Below are 19,637 nucleotides of genomic sequence, written 5' to 3' on the forward strand. Positions count from 1 at the left end.
TAATCACTCATATTAGCATAGCTTAGCTTAGTAATTAGCATGGTAGAGGAGATGAGCATGCATTGAAGCTTGGCTCTTGGTTGGATTTGCATCACAAATCCAAGAGTTGTTGGTGTAGGCCTTCCTTCTCACAAGCTTGGAGTAGGTGATAAGCTTTCCATTAAACCTTGAGAAGGAGAGAGAGTCTTCTTACTCCACACATGAGCTATTGTGAGTGTGTAGGTGATAATGCCTTTGAAAAATCAGCCCCGCCTCTCTCTTGGTCGACCCCTCTTGCTATTTGCTCTTTGCTATCATCCTATTGGACCTCCCCAGGCTTAGCCAATGGTAATTAAACAGCATAAGTGATAGCCTTCTGACATGTGTCCCCCTTTCCCCTTTTGTGAGAGCTTTAGGTAATTAATAAATGAAACTAAACTCTCATTGGACCCCTTTGCCTCCTGGCCAATATGAATCAGGCAAGCCATTGGGCTGCAGAATTCTCATTGGACCTCTTGGGAGACTTTCCAATAGTCTTCTAGAGATCTTAATTCGTATTGGTTCTTTTATTAAGTGTTTTTAAATTAACTGAACTAGATTTACTCTAGCCTAATTCTCATTGGTCCACCTCCAAGGCCATCCAATAGGATTTGGGTACACCTTGTGGGCATCTGGGCTAGGGAGCTGACATGTGTCTCTCATTCCCTTTGTGTAAAGGGAGCTTGTGTGTGTTTGATTGAAAAATCCCATCACTTAGAATCATATACTGAGAGAAATTAAATACTGTTTTTATCATATGGTTACAGTAAAGAAAAGTAGAACTCTTTGATATAAAACTTGTTACAAGATCCTTCGATACATTAAAAAAGTAGGAGCTTTAAGCCGGAACTCCTATCAGATGAAAGCAGGGATCTTTACCTGCCAAGCAACCACAAGTACAATCAATTAGAATTAATTTGCACTAAATGGGTGACAGGTATATCAAGCAATCCCCACTGCTTGTTATCGTTGTCACACCCTGAAGCCCAACCCTACTCCTATGTATATGTTATATTTTCTTTTGCTCGTCTATGTAAGTATGGTCAATTATGGTCTGTGAAAGTTCTTATAGGTTTAAAAGGCTTGGAGATGGTGTCTCTAATTGCTAATGGCTTGGTTTGCTTTTTCCCTCTATGTGCTGCCATGAGCTTGTCCCGAATCCTTTGTAGCTTGAATATATCTGGAGTGACGCTCATCCTAGTTGTCTGCCTGTACCCCTGTTTGTCATCAATGATTATATATATGAGTTTAGCATTCTTAGAGACTATACTATGTGCTGCCATAGGGGCAGCCCTATCGTTATGGTATATAAGTAAGCATTGTAATTTATAAGTATATCCGATTTTGTGAAAATTTCGGCAGCATTTTATTTGTAAAACCATTTATTTCCAAAAAAACCATATTCCAAATATGACATATGTCCTCCCAAGAGGTGTCTTTTACACTCAATCAAATCATTGATCCAATTTTTTTGCTAGGTATTAATCATAAAGAAAAGCAGATTAAGGAAAAAACCTTAACATCGTAGCTTACAAAAATTATATCCAAGGCTTTCTGTACCAATTCCCAGAGTTGAGCATTCTTATATACTAGATGTTGCCTTAGGGGCAACTTTTCTCTCTATGGTTTAAAAGTAAGCATATACTACTATCTATTTCGTGAAAATTTTGGCAGAATGTGGTTTGTTCTACCCTTCTTTTTTCCAAAAAAACGGTCTTTACACAATGGCACTTGTCTTTATATGAGGTTATCATAAACCCTCATTCAAATTATTGATACCTCTTTATGCCCGATAGTACTTAAAAAGAAAAACCAATAAGGAAAAAACAAACTTTTGCTTTTTTTTAAAAACTATACTCAAGGCTTTCTGTATCAGTTCACATGGTTGTTACTTGCAGTAGACATCTATAGTGCTCCTTTTTCCTTTTAATGTTCAAGGTAGTGCACTCCTTGAAACCGTTACCTTCAATTGTCAAATAATTTTATGTACAAATATTAGTCCGACTACACATCCTTTTTTTATTAGGTATACTATATACCCGGTTTACATGCCAATATGTTGCTTAATTGCGCTTATGAATGCCAAACCATATGCACAAGTATGCCAAAACATGAGTGTGTATTATCAATGCATTCATTTTGTGCCTATTGCGTGCCATTTACATGAATATGGGTTGTATACATTTGTTCAAAACTGTAAGTGAAACATTCGATTGCTATACTATGCATGTATATGTAAGCATAACCTGCCTATGTCTTCCCGGATTTCATACACGTAGGCATGTCTCAATTCTACAGTCAAAAACGTTATCTTATGATAACGTACCATCTTACTTTTTCATGTGTGTACCTATAGCTGAGTACCTCCTTTGTGAGAAACTATAAATAGAGGGTGTCTCAAGAGAGAGTAATGTTATGCCCTTACAAAAAAACGCTTTGTGAGAAACTGTAGATAAATGGTGTTTCAAAATAGAGTAATGCTTATGCACTTTAACAGACAAATATACAGAAAAAATGTTTTTACCTTCTCTGTATTGTTTGCAGCCTACGATTTGTCTGTGTGGGAGAAGACGATGCCTTTGGGCGGCTCGATGGCGTAGCGATTCCGCAACCCAAGCCTTTTACTGTGTGCCGTGAGTCATGACTTGCCGGACGATTCCTATGGCAATCTCGCTGCAGTGTGTGTGGCGCTCTGTGAGGAGTATCTATGTATACGTGCTGCTGTTGCTTTCGTAAGCCTTGCGACGCCCTTGCTTTATAGGGAGCCCCATGGAGTGCCTTAAAGGCGAATTTTTTCAACGCTATCTGCAGTAGTGCAGTTTCGCCAGAGCTGGCATTCGGCGCTTCAATTATGCCTATCACTACTTTTAGCAAGTGTGCCTTATGCAAGCTGTTAAGCTTTTTAAAGAAAACCTCTTTTTTATGTATAATGGCCAGTTGCCATGTTGACACTACAGTAGGTAAGAAGTTTTTTTATTTTCCAATTGTTACATAGTACTTGTTAAATTAGTAAGTGTTCCGGTTGTAAAAAAAGGGGGAATTACTTGAGATGCAGAAGCCATAATGCCAGTGAGACCTCGATAAACGCATGCATTATTTTCCATAGAGTGCACATTTACAAAAATTTGATAAATTCAAGGATGCTAAAATGCATCTGGAGAACAGGTACAAAGTAATTGGCTTGTCTATGCCAGAACAAAACAAAATATAGGGGCGGTTTGCTTGAAAAATCCATCATCCTGTCTGTGTTGTATGCATTCATCTTTCTATCACTCCTCTGCCAATGATGTTGTTGTCTGTGTCATTTTTATGAAAAATCTGTTAGTAAAACTTACGTCTTGTTAATACGTTAGCATGTGTATGTTGTGTGGTTGTATGTGCTTAATATTATCAAGTGTTGGACACCATGCAGCCTTGTGTTCCATGTATTGTGTGCTTTTGTGTGTGTATGTGTGTGTGTGCATCTCAAACGATGTGTTTATACCTTTAAATCTGCAAGCATTGAGTTGAGTATGGCAAACAAAGAGCCGATCTAAAAAATTGGGGCATAAAATGTCGAACATATACCAAGGGGTTGACCATGTAGGCATGGGTGTGTGATATGTCAGTACGTGTTCCATAGATTGTGTGTGTGTGTATGTGTGTGTGTGTGTGTATGTGTGTGTGTGTGAATTTCTCTCTCATCCCCTACTTGAAAGGCTCGCCCCCTCCTATGTAGGGATGGATGAAGGATTTTGGGGCACACACAAAGCGTCCAATTTCCCTAATGTTTGACCTTTGGACACAACCTTTGAATTTTGGAACCTTAGCATTTTGGAAGTCTTAATGGGCTGAACCTTAGGGTCTTTTAAGCCCATTGGTGCACATAGCTCTTTTGCAGATGGCCCCCCCTTTGGATCCCTATTTTCCCTCCTTTGGATCCCTACTGTGGCCGGTCTGCTAACTTAACCAATATTCTAACTTTTTCTCCCCTAGCACTTCCCCATATTAAATGATCAGTTTAACATAAGAAAATCATTTAGGAGAATTAGATATTGATTATTATCACACACACACACACACACCCGAGAAGAAGAGAGTTTTAACGTTGTAGGAAACTATCCCAAGAGACCTTAAAGATCTAGCCGAGGAGGAGTTGAACTCAAGACCTGTTATTCAAGAGAGAAATGGCATAACCAATCTACCACCCTTGGGTGATAGAAAGGTTATATCATTTTCCTCTTTTTATTGGCACACACACACACACACACCCCGAGAAGAAGAGAGTTTTAACGTCGTAGGAAACTATCCGAAGAGACCTTAAAGATCTAGCCGACGAGGAGTTTAACTCAAGACTTATTGAACAAAGAGAAAGAGAGAGAATAAAAAACCAAAGAGAGAGAGAGAGAGGGGGGGGGAGAAGACGAAAGAGAGAGGTAAGGGAAGAAAACAAAGAGAGAAAGAGATTATGTTAAAATTTAAATTAGATTAGGTTAGACTATATGTTTATGTTGAGTTTAAGATTATGTGAGATTTATATTTATGTTATATTATATTTAGGTTAGATTAGATTAGATTTAGGTTTATTTTGAGTTAGGTTTACGTTAGATTAGATTCAGGATTATTTACGTTAGATTATATTAGATTTAGGTATATTGAGTTTAAGATTAAATTAGATCTATATTTATGTTCGATGGACTAGCTTTTTTTAGATTAGGTTAGATTTTAGTGCATGTCGATGAAGGTGCGCTTTGCATGTCAATGAAGGTGCACTCATGATATTAAGCATTGTATGAAAAACACTTGCTCATATGAAAAACACTGAAAAAGACTCCGTTTTTCTACATGAGAAAATTCCATGCGCTCACAGCCTCGACAGTCCATGCGGACAAGCAATTCCACATGCATGTTCGACTACTGTTGCCATACAATAAGCCGTCATGATTAGCCAATGGAAGAGCAAATTGAGCCTACACAGAAATTAGTGATGCAAGATGATGATTCCAAGGGTCACACACACACACACACACACACACACACACACACACACACACTACACAGCCCGTCAAATCTAGAGTAAGAATTAAGTGCTTTGAGCAAGCATCAGCTACATTGCAAGAATGGCATACCTGCATGCTACAGACAAAGATCTACTATGAAAAGATGTTAAGATGCTGTGAAATGCTACAGCTAGAGAAGAGGCAAAGGGGTTTTGTCCACTATATGCACTATCATGTAGACGTGGACAAAATGTGTAGATTTCTTATACCCACAAATATAGGAATTGACCAATAAAGACGAGATTATAACCCAGTGGTTCTGATCTCCGTGCACCTCTAGACCGAGGCGTGTGGGGACTGGACATGACTAGAGAATGTGAGGTAGTTTAAAGTGTGAACAGAGAGAGAGGGGGAGAGAGAGAGAGAGAGAGAGAGAGAGAGAGAGAGAGAGATAAAAGACGGAGGATACCAATAGAAGATTAAATTTATGTCCAGGTTATAAGTTTTTTACCCTCATTATGAGTAGTGACGAGGATGTGGGGCCGTCCAACCGAAACACCTATCTCTCAACGAGGATCTTATGTCCTTGTAATCAATGCAAGCATGCTGTGCGACGGACAAGACGCGTTTCTTTGCAGCATGTTTGCGAATTTGGCGAGTTTGATCCATCTATTATAGTGTATGGCCCGTTTTCATCGTCAACTACAACATTCCCCCATGGTTGACTACGAAGAAGGGGCTCCTACTAAGCTTGATTATGTCGGGGCGGTATAAAGTGAAGAATATGGATGTGTATCTTCGTCCACTATTGGAAGAGCTACAACAATTGTAAATTGGCATAGAAGTGGTGGATATGAGTCGACATACAGGTCGATGGAATGCTTTGATCAGAGGCATTCTAATGTGGACTATGCATGACTATCCCGGACTAACAGAATGCTCAGGTGACTTACACTTAAACTCAAACACTGTAAATCTTGGTTTTTCTAAAGCTTATCTATTATCATGTGTATACATGTAGGGCTTCAAACAAGCGGATACAAAGCATGTGTCACATGTGGACCTAGACTGAATGAACGTCGGGCGTCCTCATTGAAGAAGCAACTCTACGAAGGTCATCAAGCATATCTTCCATAGAATAATGTGTTACGTGACGGCTTTTTGGAAAGAGAGCCATCAAGGATGTTTGCACAAGCATGGTTAGAGTAGAAGGAGATGCGTGATGACGGTTTGCCCCCAGGGATGAAGAGACTCTCTCTATGGTACGAGTTACCATATTGGCCCCGACTCATGATCAATCACTTGCTTGATCCAATGCACATATTCAAGAATGTGGGTAATCTGATATGGGACCATCTAACCATCAAGAAAGATACTTTGAGAGCCAGGGTTGACCTTAGAAATGTTGGCCGCAGACAGCATCCGATGGATCGATAAAACTCCCTAAAGCGCCATGGATTTTCATAGGAGCCCAAGAACGCAAAGTAAAAGAGACCATTCGATCTGTGCAAACCTCCACTAGCATAATGCACTTGCTCCGAACGTGTTTTACTAAAGAAGGAAAGCTTACCGGTTTGAAATCACACGATTGGCATAAAATGTGCCAGGTATGTTCATAGTGGAATATATCATAGTGGGAATTGTGTAACAAATTCGTGTGTGGACTTTAATATCATTGTTGCACGTGTTTTGCAGGTTATTTTACCGGTGGCCATTGAGGGATGTTTGTCTCTTGACGTCCGTAACACAATCTACAAACTTGCGAAGTTGGTGCAATGGATCTCACAAAAGGAGATCAACGTAGACTCCATACCATTCGCCAAACTAAATGCTGTGGAGGCTGTGTGCATGTTTGAGAAACCATTCAGGTTGTTCACATAGTTGATGAGGTGAAAATAGCTGGCACGATGCATTCCAGATGGATGTTCTTTTTAGAACTTTTCATGAAAACGCTCGTGGGATATGTGTGTCAGAAGGCACGTCCGGAGGGTAGCATGACAGAAGGTTGGCTGGTATAAGAGTCCCTAGTGTACATTGGAGAGTGGCTAGACGGATTTGATAAAGTCCGGGACATGCTATGGCGGACCATAGATGATGAGCGCATATCTGGGATTGTCATGTACAATCTCAATGTTGAGAAGAAGATGATGGAAGATCTAGAGGCTAAAATCAACCGATTTTGCATGCTGCACAATCCAGTGATGCAAAAGTGGATTTCACAATATGAAGAGTCTATCAAAAAATTTCCAAACCAAAGCAAAAAGTCTATCAACCAAAGTTTCCATCACAAAAAAGCATCCAGAAGAAGCCGAAAAATGTCGAGCAGGTGTTAATATCCAAAGAGCACATCCAAGTCAAAGACCCAGTTTGGATACATGAAACACGGGTTCAACCACAACAACAAAAGGTGATAGGGTGGATAGCATCAAACGAGTCAATCACTGCTCAAGGCTTCTTCCAAGGAAACACTAATGTTTGGGCCAAAAAGCCTAAAGTAACAGCCTGGACCTACCCACCTCAACCAACGAGTTCTACAAGGAACAAGACGTGCTGTCAACGGAATACAAAATACTCAGGCAGGAGAAAGAACAACAAAAAAAGGACAAAAGAAAAGACCTTGCAAGAAAGCAACACAACAAGTATGGGTACCAAAGTCAAACATCAATGAAGCCACCCAACAAGGCCAAATGAAGACAAAGAATAGAATGGTTCCCATCAAGCTACTTGAAGCACAAGGATTCTATGAAGGTAACACCCAAATATGGTTACCCAAAGTAGTTGCTCAACCTAGAGCCACTAAGACCAACCAAGTAGCAAAGGACCCCACACAAAGAATAAAGAGCCAATGGAGACCAATTACAACCAAGGCTGCTGCAATCTACAGATGGATACCTTGTCATCAATTACAAAAGCAAGGCTTTTACAACAGAAATCATCAGGTTTGGATACCAAAGCCTAGTGTCCATCAAATTGTAGAAGAAGATAAAATGCCAAAGACGGTCACACAAGGACCAAAAACAAGATGGGTTCCAAAATTGCTAGTGGAAACTCAATCACAGAGAACCCACACATCTCGACAATCGCTTCTCATGGAAATTAAGGTAAAGGCTACATCAAGCCCTATCAAAGCTGAAGGATTTGTTTTACAACGAAGTATCAACATACAACAAGCAAGTCAAGAGGAGCCAAAATATGCCAACCTACTCGACAAAATGGTGGCATCCAAAGACCAACACAATGATAGAGTCCTTAATCTCAAGAACTTATGGCATTGGGTTTCAGGCCATGAACAGGTAAGTCCAAGTCCCCATTAAATATACATGGCATAAAAGTCAAGAGTCGGGCAGCTGAGCCACTAAATGAGCAAGGCATTAGTCCCAAAGCTTCAAGTAATATTCTCTGTGGTCTAAGAGTCTTAGATATTCTAGGTACTGCTCAAGGTGGAGGAGTTGAGCATATTTATGTTGTGTCGCTCATGCTGGTATAGGTGAGCATAAGAGTCCAAGTCTATGTATTTTAAGTTTGGTAAAGTGAAGAAGAGAGTCCAAAAGACACTCACGCACTATGCATAGTGAGGAATGAGTGGAGAAGCTTCTACATCGAAAACCCTTCCTGGAAACGTGCAAGCTATTGAGACGTCCTTTGATGTCACATGTGCTACATTTGTTCCTTGAAGCACCCATCAACTCCATCTTTTACACTACATGCTTTTGTTTGAAAACTTCTCATTAGCATATAGAGTGTCCCATAATTGGCACTTACATTAGGTACTCTTCCTTTGTTTTTCCCAAGCACTCACCTCCATGAGAGGTACTTCGAGTCAAAATGCTCAACTCCAATAAGAGCGTATACCAAAGGCACTTTTTTCCCACTGGGTTTTTCCCTTTGGTCATCCAGGTTTTAAGACCCTAATCTAGACCTCATCATCAAATTCTTGTATATATTCCTTCTACATCGAACAATAAGGAAAGGGCTACCCAATCCATAAACAACCACTTGGAACAAAAACAGCAAGTCTCCATATGCTTATCAAGAGCATCTTTTATCTTCAAGGGTGACAACAAAGCTCCATCCAACAATGGCAAGTCAAAGAATGGCCTACAACATCAAGCAATGAGAAGTTTAGCAAGCGAGCTATCCACAAAAATCAAAAATAGCTCACACAGTGCTTCAACATTTGTGACCTATTGCAAACAGCTCAAATAACAGTGGACCTTGAAAGAATATCCATCATAAAGTCCACGCCACAAAGAGGATCAGTTCTACATGATCAGACACTTCAACATCCATATTTACGGTAGCTAAGATTGGCAACCAAGAGGCAAATGCACAACAAGAAGAAACGTTGCCTCAATAATCAAAGCTCAGATCATGTATCAACAACATGACAGCTATGCATCACTCAAGGAAGGGGGGAGCGTCATCAACGACAACGGGCTTCCCAAGATGAAGACCAACATTGAATACAAAGCTAAAGACAACCCTATGACAAGACTGCACAAGGTCGTGTCAAGGGACGACACGAGCTAGGAAGGGGGGAGTGTTTGGAGGTGATAACAACATACAAGTGCCCACCTAGCCAAGGCGCCCATTGGGTCAGCCGGCCAAAGTTTTGATGTGGTCACATTATTTTTCCGATGTTTAATACATCAAACCTTGTAAAAGTCTAACTACAATCATCTATGTCGAGTCTGAGTCAAAGATGTAATTTTTCCAATGATGTATGTAAAGGTCCATGAGAAGTTGGCCGCCGGCCACTTTAGAAAGCCCTGGGTATATAATACACTAAGGTTAGTGGGAAAGGGGAGATCATTTTTTTTTGGAAGATAAGGGACTACTATGTTACGCACAGAGAGCTACCTCTTTGCTCCAACTTGTAATCATCACTTCTGTGGCTACGATAATCCAAATTCAGTTTTGTTTCTTGCATTGTGTTCCTCTTACTCTGCTCTTCCATTCAAGTGTAAGCATTCAAGATTCGGTGAGGTTTCAGATGCATTCGTTTAGGCCTTAAATCGCTGTTTTGAGTGTTTATATGCGTATTTTATGTTGTTTTGACCCAAGGAGAGGCTTTAGGGACCTTAAAACGACCCTTTAGGATCATTCGTTTACTGTTTTTGCGTATTGTGGGACGAACAATCGCGATCGTGTACCTCTCCAGAATGCCGTGACAGTAATAGGATATGTTCCTAATAGTCCCCTGCAGCTTCCCTTCAAGTTTCGTGCGATTTCGATATGATTTGCATGGTGAACGGGCGTGATGACTATAGAGTTGTGTAGAAGGACATAGGCAGATTACTTGGCTTTAGTGTGATTGATTTTCTTGTAGAGTTAGTAGTTGCATCGCTTCGAGTTCACTTCATTAGGATTGACACCCTAGTGAGTTTCCATGCCTCATCCGAGTCGCTTCCCCTGTATCGATAATTTTATGTTGATGCTTGAGAGCTATGCTATGGACGTCCGTCACGGCGACCCACAAACATAGGTGTTCTTATCTAGGACCATCTTGAGAGTATTGAGTGAGGCTTAAACATGACAACTCATCCATCATTGGGGTTTCCCACTCAACTCAAAGCTATACCACCTACACAAACAACCAGAAATAGTGCAACACCTATAACAAGAGGGTTGAGACAAGACCATGAGGCTTATCAATCATATCAAGCCAAACCTCAAGGCATGGCTCATGGATATTTGTCAAGTGATCATGTAGCTCACTGGAAGCCAAACCAATCAACAAAGATGCGGGAGTTTGGAAGAGCAAAAATGGAAATTTCTAGAGACTTAGAGGAGAAGCATCCTCTAATCAACAAACCAAACGTGAGATTCATTAAAGCCAATGAATCCATGAGAGTGCTTACAGATTACACTCATGAGGGCTTATACAAATTCACAAATGGGGATCCATACATCTTCTATAGGTGTGTAGAGCCCAATGCCAGGGAGTTGACCACCCATAAGAACCTCTATGCATTCACATATACGGATGCCCACGGAGTTCAAGTTTTGATGGTAGATAAGTATGGACGTGAGTACAAACTTGTCAATCCAATTGACTTAGAACGATACACATACAAGGGTACACCAATCTCCACTTACTTTCAGCCAAAAATGATGCCAGAGTACACATCAAAGAGGATTCCACCGGGATTTTCTCTGAGAAGAGAGGAAAGAGCGGGATCCAACTGTGCAAGAGACCACAAATTGGTTGGATTGGTGACTGAACCACATCGATTAAGACCATATCAATTGGCCAAATGTGTCAAGAAGAAGTATGATGGGTTAAGGGATCCATACGTACATGCATCCTTATTCAAACAAGTGTTAAGAGCCGAACAAGTATTTTATTTTCATACACAGTATGAGGGATTTGGCTTAACCTTGGAAGGGATAGCATTGAATTGGTTCCAACCGTTGGACAAAAATGCCTTCTCAAACGTTGAACAACTGTTGCAAGAATTTTTTGTGGAGTTCTCTAAAAGGGGAATCAAGCATAACACAGTGTCCCAAATCTATGCATTCAAGCGAAAAGAAGATGAGAGAGTGAAGGAAGCATCGCTACGCTTCAAACAATATATAGAGAGATGTCCGGAACACGAGTTACCAGAGGATGAAAGATTATCAATTCTCTTCATAGAGGGTTTGAAAAATGAAACTCTCAAGAAAGATTTGCACCTAAAAGGATGCACTTCCTTTGAACCTAGTCACTAGAGAAGCGTTATACCTAGTCGTTATAGTATAGTGATAAGTATTCCCACCTATCACGCGGGTGACCCGGGTTCGTTCCCGGCAGCGGCGCCAATGTTTGCGGGTCGCTGCGACGGACGTCCATAGCATAGCTCTCAAGCATCAACATAAAATTATCGATACAGGGGAAGCGACTCGGATGAGGCATGGAAACTCACTAGGGTGTCAATCCTAATGAAGTGAACTCAAAGAGATACAACTACTAACTCTACAAGAAAATCAATCACACTAAAGCCAAGTAATCCGCCTATGTCCTTCTACACAGCTCTACAGTCATCACGCCCGTTCACCATGCAAATCATATCGGAATTGCACGAAACTTGAAGGGAAGCTACAGGGGACTATCAGGAACATATCCTATCACTGTCATAGCATTCTGGAGAGGTACACGATCGCGATTGTTCATCCCACAGTACGCAAAAATAGTAAACGAATGATCCTAAAGGGTCGTTTTAAGGTCCCTAAAGCCTCTCCTAGGGTCAAAACAGCATAAAATACGCATATAAACACTCAAAAGAGCGATTTAAGGCCTACAAGAATGCGTCTGAAACCTTCACCGAATCTTGAATGCTTACACTTGAATGGAAGAGCAGAGTAAGAGGAACACAATGCAAGAAACAAAACTGAATTTGGATTACCGTAGCCACAAAAGCGATGATTACAAGTTGGAGCAAAGAGGTATCTCTCTGTGCGTAACGTAGTAGTCCCTTATCTTCCAAAAAAAATGATCTCCCCTTTCCCACTAACCTTAGTGTATTATATACCTAGGGCTTTCTAAAGTGGCCGGCGGCCAACTTCTCATGGACCTTTACATACATCATTGGAAAAATTACATCTTTGACTCAGACTCGACATAGACGATTGTAGTTAGACTTTTACAAGGTTTGATGTATTAAACATCGGAAAAATAATGTGACCACATCAAAACTTTGGTCGGCTGACCCAACGGGCGCCTTAGCTAGGTGGGCACTTGTATGTTGTTATCACCTCCAAACAGTGAACAAATAAGTATGTAAATAGTTAACATCCAATTTTAGAAGCTATGTGCCTGGAAGCTCTCATGTAAGTTATGTGGCTCTGGTAGGTGATATTTTATCCTACAAAGTCTGCATCAAACTGGTGGTACGTCATAAAGGTAGCCCCTCGTAGTGCACGGACGTATGAAGGCTACCATGTGCCAATCACAATGGCATCAATGGAGAAGATTGGAGAAGATGCTCATTCAGAAGCCATTGAGGTGGTGCCAGATGAGCATCAAGATGCTACTCTCTATGGGGTACATGCAGAGGATATACAAAATAAAATGGAGGACATCTGTTTAAACGAAGAGCTCTTGTTAACCCTCACGGCACACGGACACCCATCACCTACGATGGACGCGTATTATGTATTTGGTAGAGTCAGGTACCGGGCTTGTCGGACCAATAGGGAAAGGTAGAGTGATCGTCGATGAGAGGCGCACTTTAACTTGGACATTCAAGGGATTAGTTGGTTAAGCATGGGCGCCCAAGTGTGAATGGGGTGAGCTCCTATAAAAGCCAACTAAACCTAATTTTTACTCATTCTCTGATTTGTGCAATTGAAGAGTGCTCTTGCTCCATCTCCATCTTCTTCTTCTTCACCTCCTTGTGTGTGTGTGAGAGAGAGAGAGAGAGGGAGAGTGTGTGTGCGATCGAGCATTACGAAGGCACGATGGCGGCGAAGCGGTTGAGCGCGGCACGACTGCAGCTTCTTCTTCATCGCGGCAAGGAATCCACCACGAAGGCGAGCGTAGAGCGGTGAGTGACACACCCTTTGTTTTCTTGAGCTTGCTAGTTTAGGCTTGTTGTGTGCTTGGAGCCGTTTGTGGCTCGCATACGGTGTATTGGCAAGTCCCTTGCTTCGACAGTGCGGCAAGGAGCGCACATTTTTGGCGCCGCTGCCGGGGATATGCCCTACACTAAGCTCGGTTAGCACTTTACGCTTCCTTGTGGTGCAATTTCTATCATAGGAAAGGCAGGGAAGGAGTGTGTGGAGATTTCTGTTTTTTGCGTTTTCTGCAATTGCTGTCAAGTTTCAATTTCTGCTATTGTCTGCGTTTTTTCAATTTCCGCAATTTCTCCATTTTCAAGTTCGGCGTTTTCAATTTCTGCAATTTTCTGCATTTCTGCGTTTTTTTAATTTTCTGTAATTTTTGCGTTTTTTCCTGCAATTTTTGCATTTTTTGCATACCTGCGTTTTCAATTTCTGTATTTTCTGCACAAAAAAAATGCATTTTTGCGTTTTTTAATTTCTGCAATTTCTGCAATTTCTGCATTTTCTGCGTTTTTTCCTGCAATTTCTGCAATTTTCTGCAATTTTTGCATTTTTTGCATACCTGCGTTTTCAATTTCTGTATTTTCTGCACCAAAAAAAAAGTTTTTTATTTTTTCTCCCAAAAAAAAAATTTAAAAAAAAAAAGAAAATAAAAATTCGGAAATAAAAAAACGCGAGTGAGCGGGCGGCGAAATTTTTCGAAAATAAAAAACGTGACTCTTAAAACGGACGGGTTGGTTTGTATAAAAGATAGATCGGAATCGAGATCCCAAGCCCAGGCCCAAGCCTCAGTCCTCAGTCTTATGATATATACTAGACTCACTCTTATATATATACCCTACTCCCTCAAGAGAGAATGAGAGCATGTGGGACAAGTCCTCCACTCTCCTCCTTTCTCTTCCCACTTGCACCCTTAGACTTTCTAGTTTGGGCCTAGTTCCCTACTGGAAATTGACAGTTTTAGGGATTCCGAGGGCATAGAGTGACCAAACGGAGGGCTGTAAAGCACGGCACGACCCTCTGACCGATACGCTCGTTTTGAGCTATCACACGGCCCATTCCACGACACGCTCTAAAAAATCTAGCAAAAAAACAAACAAAAAACACGCTAAAAACTAGTCACAAGGCCTCCTAGAGCAGCTTTTTGACACCTTAGGGTATCAAAAGCACATGCACTTACGCTCTGGGCGGGTGCTAGAACACGAGCATATTGAGAGTGCCTCTGTTCATACGGACACCCATTACCCATCCACGATAAGCTCTAGACCCTCAGCGGGGACACAAGGTAGCACCACCCAAGACCCTAAAATAGCCGCTAGTGATTCCTTCTCCGACTCAGAAATCATGGAAGCATACCCTAACCAAAACACTGAGAGAGAAGGCCATGCACCTCCCGAAGCTCCACAGCCTAGTACTAGTATGTTTAGCCGTTTCATGGAAACATTAGGTAGAGCTACTCGCTCGGAACCTGATGCAAATGAAGCACACGAAGGGGGTGGGGAAGTGGACTCTCCTTTCACATCGCAAGTGGACCCCACACCCCCAAAGAGTGTCCATGTGGATATCCTACCAACTTCTTACCAAGAAGGCCCTGTTGAGCTGCCTCCTTCAGAAGTTCCCTCTAGAGTACCGTTGGTGGCAAGTAAAACCACGGGGAGCAACATTGCTTCTACCTCACAAGAAACCGTTAACACGTCGACTCTAGAAGGATTGTTCATTAATGATCATTGGACATACGACCTCCACACTGAGGTGTTGACGGATCTACACTCTGGCCACGCCTACCATGTAGGATGGATAGAGATTGTACAATCCACCTCTAGTGCCACGAGCATCGAAGATCAACAGAAAATGATCTGTAATGTTATCCATGGCATTATTCAATCAGAAAGGCAAAACCGAGGGGTAAATATACTCTCAACTGGCCCCATGAGATTTCTGGATACGAGCAAGGCTCAACAGCCTACTCTATCTCAAATGGAGACTCCTCTAATGAGCCCCATGGACCCATCTTACATCATTTCACGTGGGGTCTCTATGCAATCTGAGCCTCCGAGCGAAAACTTTAGCTTCCCTAACTTGGCTCAACCCTCTATCAAGGAAAACACAGTGCTCACTCCAGGGATAAGCCTGACAGAGAATGTACCGATGACATCTACGGTTAGCGCAGTGCCACTACCTAGTGTCGTAGTACCTAATATAGGGCCTCGACCATATGTGCCTCTAGCCCCTTATGCACACATGGCCCCCACACCTCCAATTGTACCACTTGCTTATGCTCCTCGAGTGCCGCTCCCTAGCTCTTATCCGAGTGGACCTATGCCCGGTTATGTTCCATATCCTGCATCATCCACACATATGCCAAGACCGGTACCCGTTCCTCTCCCACATATGATTCCAAGAGTACCTCCACCGGCCCTGCCTCCTCACATAGGTGACTTGGCAGCGTTTGCTCAAACCATAGGTCGATCTATCGCGGAAAATATGCGTCATGCATCTGATAGAGAGCCTAGAAGTAAGGCAGTACAAATTGCCAAACTCACGCAAAAATTCAATGGGGACGAAGATGCTAGGAAACACATTGAAGTGTTTGAACAAGTATGTGATTCCTTAGGGGAACGCAACGAACTACATAAGTGCAATGCCTTAAGCTTGACATTAAGTGGGAAGGCTGGAGATTGGTATAGGACCCTAAGGGTGGACGAGAAAACAATCTACCCTACCCTTCGAAGGTTGTTTCTAAAGGAGTACATACGAGAAGGTGTGCTTTGGGGTGTAGCATCTCAGCTACAGAAGGCCGAACGTAAGGAAGGAGAGTCAGTAAGGGACTTCATTAGTCGTCTAAAGCACTTAAACTCTCGCTGCCCTGTAAATGAGCGCTTCAACAATAACCAACTGCTTGATCGATTCATTCGAGGGTTGAGGAATGAAGGAATCTATAATGGACTAGTGATTAGAGGTATCACAACCTGGGAAGATGTCACTGCCAATGCAATCCAATTAGAGGACAACTTGATGATAGCAGGCATGAGGGTGTCTACTGACACGAGATCCACTAGCTCACAAGCCATTGAGTATGAACCCATGACTGCAAAGCCCATTGCCAATGAGCCAAAGGTATTTGAGACATTCTTGACAGACCTCACCAAGGCAATCCAAGAGTCTTTTAAGGATAATCGACCCCCTCAAAATAGTCACATGTATCCAAGAAGGGAGCAACAATGGTGTTCCATTTGCTTAGGTCCACATAGCACTAGTGAGTGCCCTACGTTTAGAGTAAAATTTAATGGAACTTGCGACGCATGTGGTAGGTATGGTCACCAAGCTAAGGATTGTTTAATGATCAAACGTATGATGGCAAATAGACCACCTGTAGCCTGGACGGATGCGCCTCGAGCTCCTGTATTGATGCCTACTCCACCTGTTGAGCAACTACCACAACACATGGTCCCTAGATCTCAAAATGTTGTACAAGCTACACCGTTACCACCTCCTGTGCTAGGACCGCAGCCCCCGCATCCAAGAGTCGCCCCTATGAACCAAGTGGGTTGCGAGCCATCTAATGCTTATGCAGATGGTTGTGAGGAGGAAATAGACACTAGTATTGCCTACGGACTTGATACATTGGAAGAATGTCCTATATACTACATGGAAGATTGTTGGGGACAAGTCAAGCCGGTTTATCAAGCTGCTGCTCTCGCATCCAGAGGTCAAAATATCAACACCCAGGCTAGGAGGCCACCTCTTCAATGCTACGAGTGTGGGGACCACATCGAGTAGCGGAGTGCCCTATTAGGCTGCAAAAGAATGCTGCACAGATGCAAATGAATCAAGGGAGCACGTTTGCAATGCCAATACTCACATGTAATCGTTGTGGCATAGATCACTTGATTGCCCAATGCCCCTATAACCCAAATGCGCCTAAAATCACACCCCTGAATTTGGTCGAAATTGCTAGTGTGACATCACCAATACCACCCGTCGCACCCGCTTATGCGATTACACGGTCCATGCTTCAAGGGCCAGGACATATCCTCGAAGAGAGAGATACCACGTCAATTATCCAAGCAAAGAAAAAGAAGACACGAAGGAAGAAGTCGCAGAATACGGAAAATTCAAAGCCAAGTTCCAAAACAAACATAGGAACAGGAGATGACCCCGTGTATATGAATGACCTCGAGGATGATTCAGATTCAGTCGAGACAATGGAGACTAGAACCAATACCACAAAGGGAAAGACCGACAAAGAAAACCGTAACATGGAACCAAATGAAAACCGAATGAGAGAAAACCATAAAGAGCCTCTGAAAACACCACAAGTGTTTCCAAATCCAATCCAAGACCCCCAAGATAAACCGCAGGGGCAAAAAGGGAAGAATCGTAAAAAGAAGATTGGGACGTACCCAAACCCTGTAGACGAGATTAAGCAGGTGAAACATCTAAGAGGTTTAGTGGAGGAGACTCAAAGGAAACTAGAACCAGAACCCATGCAGGTCAAAATTCATGACACAGTGTTTCCCACGCAAGTTCATCCACCCCACATGAACCATAGACCGTTAGCCATATCTAGTATCATCCAGAAGGGAGTGAGGACAGGACATCAGAAAGTGAGCATACACCCTTCTTGTTGGAAAGGATGTTTAACGAAGGTATACCTGATCCCATTGAGGAATATGAGATTCCATCCTCACCAGTTCCTAGTCAAGGACCTACACCCTGCAAAACGCCAATGAATGTTGCCAAACTAGTGGACTTCATGTCTTCTGAGGTCCGAACTACGATCATAGCAAAGCTGTATGGAGATCCTGAGTTATTCCTTGCACTTCGAGCATTCCTTAACGGAGAGCTACGAACGGGATTACCGCAGTTTGCGCAACCAAATAGGCCTGACTCGATTATGATTGATGAGGAAAATCATGTGCAATCACTTGACTTAGATGGACACGAGTCTGTGATCGAGGTACCCATTAACGAATTAGGCCAGTATTTTGAAGGCGACGAGTCTAATGCGACCCTACCCATCACTACCAAGGGATTAACTATAAAGGGAATTCTTGATGGTGGTGCGGGAGTTAGCATCGTTACAAAAGATTGTTGGGAATCCATGGGAAAACCCCGCCTCAGTGTTACTAACATTGTGGTAAAGATGGCAAATGGTACCATAGCCAAACCTATGGGGATGCTCAAGGATCTTAAGATCAAAGTTCTAGGACACAAGGTACGACATACGTTCATTGTAATGGATTTCTCTAAACACCTTATGTCATATGAAATGATTTTAGGACGACCATTCATGAGGGAAGCACAAATGGTTCACGATTGGTCTAAAAATCATGTCTATTTGCAATTCCAAGACTCTGTCCTTAGAGTGGATTTGGTGACTGGTAAGGTACACCCCTTAGGGAGTAAAACCATTATTGATCATCGCTCTGACACCACAGTTCACTCGGCCCCACTACAATATTGTTACACTTGTAAGAAGGATACAGACATTGGCCAAGAATCTCCTTATATGGATATCCTACCTGGGATGACTGAGTCGGACAATGTGGATTGGGTCCACCTAGCATCAACCATAGACACTTGGGGAAATAGGGGGACGACCTGGGTAACACCTGAGGGGGATGAAATGCCTATACCCTTAAATATGCTACAAGCAATGCGTATCGCTTCCGACAATACTCATCCTAATGTAACGAAGAAAACATACAAGTGGGTCCCTAAAGCTTCTTTAGTGACCATAGCTAGTGCTAAAAAACAGAAGCCTTGTAAGAAACGTACCACTCGCTCCAAGAAAAGTAAGGAAATGTTGCGATGGATCCCTAAACGACTATTGGAAGCCCAAGGCTACTATCAAGGAAATGATCAAATCTGGGTGCCAAAACGTAGATTGTGCTCTTACCTATCACCTGGCCCATGTAAACCCAATCCTGTGGCTCCAAAACAAATTGAAAATCGCGGAAATGAAAAAATCACAGAATGCTACACACCTGCTCCCGAGCTAGTTTGGGTACCAAAGAAAGAACGATTTGTTCCACCTAGCTCAGGAAGGGGGGAGTCCCATGAAGCTTCTAGCTCATCATGTAATACATCCATAGA

This window comes from Adiantum capillus-veneris, chromosome 6 (assembly GCF_014529385.1).
Source record: "Adiantum capillus-veneris isolate H3 chromosome 6, ASM1452938v2, whole genome shotgun sequence".
In the NCBI taxonomy this organism is placed as follows: Eukaryota; Viridiplantae; Streptophyta; class Polypodiopsida; order Polypodiales; family Pteridaceae; genus Adiantum; species Adiantum capillus-veneris.